Consider the following 3379-nt stretch of genomic DNA (forward strand, 5'->3'; position numbering starts at 1 on the left):
GTTGGTGATAAGACCCACCACTGTAGTGTCGTCCGCAAACTTCACAATGATGTTGGAGTTGTTAGTGGCTGTGCAGTCGTAGGTGTAGAGTGTTTCTAACAGTGTGTTTCTAACAGTGTGTTTTTCTACCTGTGCACTTGTGCTATTCAATTCAATTCAGCTGAATCAGTTTTATTTATATAGTGCCAAATCACAACAGTTGCCTCAAGGCACTTATTGGTGCTACAATCAACTGATTTCGCTTCGGTGTTTTCCAGAAAAAGTCAAGAGTGCAGTGATAAAGTACAAACTTCATCAACGACAAAAGCAACACAGAACAGTGACTCTTTGCATTTATCTGCACAAACAGCATATTAACCCACTGCTAGATCCCAGAGTGATGTTAAAGTTGAATATAAGCCAACCAAAGCCTGATACTCCACAGGTAACAGAAGCAGTGATGACCAGTCAAACCTGCATGTTTTAGCCTCCATTTATACTGGTATATGTTTTTATAGCATCGCTTTGAAGTCTCTTTAGACTGGTTTTCAACTTGGCAGTGCAAGGACAAACACTGATCCTGGCCTATGCAACTATTAGCCAGAAATCAAATGATTCCCAAAATGTTAATCTGTCTAGTTAACTGTTAAGCTCTTTAATCCCAGTTGTTCCGTGTGGATATAGCGCGTGAATGTAAAGTAGACACCGCAATCCTGATGGTGGTTCTGGAGTAATAGTGAATATCACTGCACATCTGGAAAGCATTCACAGCAGTTCAGTTGTTCCACACCTTGTCATGTTACAACCTTATGCCAAAACACATTCAGTTCATTGTCACTACAAAATTCTACACAAAATAACCCGTAATGATAAAGTCAGAAAAGTTTGCTCAAATTTCTTGCAAATTTAATAAAACAAAAAAAAAAACTAAAAAAAACATGTACATAAGTATTCACCGCTGTTGTTCAGTCCTTTGTTGAACCACCTTTGGCCGCAGTTGCAGCCTTAAATGTTTTTGAGTATGACTCTACAAGCTTGGTACATCTATTTTTAGGCAGTCTTTCACACTCTTTTTTGCAAAACCTCTCAAGCTCCAGCATGTTATAGTTGGAATAGTTAGTGCACAGCTATTTTCAGACCTCTCCAGAGATGTTTGGTCAGGTAATAGACATTCACAGAGTGGTCCACTCTGTGGCCAATCCTTTATTAACTTGGCTGTGTGCTTAAGGTCATTGTCCTGGTGGAAGATGAGCCTTTGCCCAGTCCGAGGTCCAGAGTGCTCTGAGCATTGCTGTACTTTGCTTTATTCACCCAAAAACCATCCCCACAGTATGATGCTGCCACCAGAATGGTTCACTGCAGGGAATGTACTGGTCAGGTGATGACCGGTGCCTGGTTCCCTTCAACCATGACCCTCTGCATCCAGGCCAAAGAGTTTAATTTTAGCTTCATCAGACCAGAGAATTTTATTTCTTATGATCTGAGATTCCTTCAGATGCCTTTTGGCAAACTCCAGGGGCTGTCATGTGCATTTTACTGAGGAGTGGCTTCTGCCTGGCCCCTCTACCGTACAGGCCATATAGATGGGGTGCTGCAGAAGTGGTTGTCATTGAAGCTCTGCCAGAGTGGCCATCGGGTTCTTGGTCACCTGACTGACTAAGGGCCTTCTAACTCGACTGCTCAAATTGATAAGTTGCGAATACTTATGTACATGTTATTTTTTTGGTTTTTATTATTTCTAATAAATTTGGAATTTGAAAGACTTTCAATAAACTATCTATTTTGTAATAATGCTGTAACATGACAAAATGTGGAACAAGTTAAGCGCTGTGTATATTCCCTGGACACACTGTAAAGTTTCTGTTTGGTCACTGAGTTGAATGCCAGAATGCTATGAATATCTACTGCCTGGGGACACGACTTCTATGCAATCAATCAATTTCAGCACCTTTAAAAATACTATTGCTCATTTTTCAAGGTCAGCATCCATCCAATGATGTCAGCCTGAACACAAAAACTGATGTCTCTGCAGGTCCATTTACTACTACTATGAGATGCAGTAATACTTCATACTGACTGACGCCAATGTGGAGAGAATCTTCATGGCTCAGCAACTTCCACTGAACTGTATCACACAGTTCTTCTCACACGCTTCCCTATAGAGGAGCTAAGGATGCAAACGGAAACAGAAGGAGTTGAATAGGGAAACAAAAGCTAGCTGCAGTATTTGGAGGTGTTCAGTACATTAGACGTGGATTCACAGAAACTAGAGCAGGGCTTATTTTTAATGCCTTGTTGTTGAATGTGAAATTTATTGGCCACTGCTCGAGGATGCCAAATTGTGTGCAGATGCCAGACACTTTTGTCCAGGGTCAGAGGATAAGTATTTACAAGCACGTGTGCAGCCTGTGGACTATAAACACATACAGCTGTCCTGGGTCAGTCACACACTTTTTACACAACCCCAAATCCATAGCCTCTTCATCTTCCTCACCCAAATGTCATCACACTCCTGATAATGTACAGAACATCACCAAATTCCCTAGGCTAGATTACCACAAAGACAAAGTAATCAAAACTGTAGTTGGTATATTGGTTATGTAATTCATATAAATGCAAATTCATTGGATTTGGGCAAAGAGAAAAGTACAATAATAGCTATCACAGTTCTCATTAATTCTTAATGTGAGCTGTTTTGATGTGAGTTTTTTACTTTGTTTATTCTTTGACTCTTAAATAATTTTCTATTAAAAAGATACTTGACACCTTCATGGTGAACACGCCTCTGGCAAAACTGTGTTTAATAGAGAAAGCAATGCAAGTCTCCTAACCTTTACAAATAAACTTTTAATTAAGGAGCCCAATCAACATGAAGTGGAGCGAGAAAAAAAAGGCTGAGGCAGAAGGAAGAGCCTGTCTCTGTGGCTCATCCAACATTCAGGCAGATGAGTTGCTCTCAGCAGTAACCCCAACACGATCACTGGCACATTGTTTAAGCTGGTTTAGCCTGCCCACGATAGCTATGCCTCGCAATTTCCTCCTTAGCTCCACCTTTTATGCTGTTCATGATGTAATCAGTGTCCGCAATGCCAAAAAAAACTTACTGCAGTTAGAAAACGTCTTTTGACTAAAGTAGTCCCGATTTGTTCAGGTTTTTAAAGGTTTCCAGAAAATTAATCTTACTGACTTCAGCAACAACTGCTTCCCCTGAATTTTTTATTGTTTTAGTACCTCTAATATTGATGACATTACCAGCAGCCTGACCTTGCATTGCCACTATGAATATGAGAACATGTTCCTCCTTGATAGTGGACTTCAGGAAGACCAGGAAACACTTGACCCCTGTTTCAATCCAGGGGGTCAGTGTTGACATTGTGGAGGACTATAAATACCTTGGAGT

This window comes from Pundamilia nyererei, unplaced genomic scaffold (assembly GCF_000239375.1).
Source record: "Pundamilia nyererei isolate P.nyererei 1_Seehausen unplaced genomic scaffold, PunNye1.0 scaffold00005, whole genome shotgun sequence".
Lineage (NCBI taxonomy): Eukaryota > Metazoa > Chordata > Actinopteri > Cichliformes > Cichlidae > Pundamilia > Pundamilia nyererei.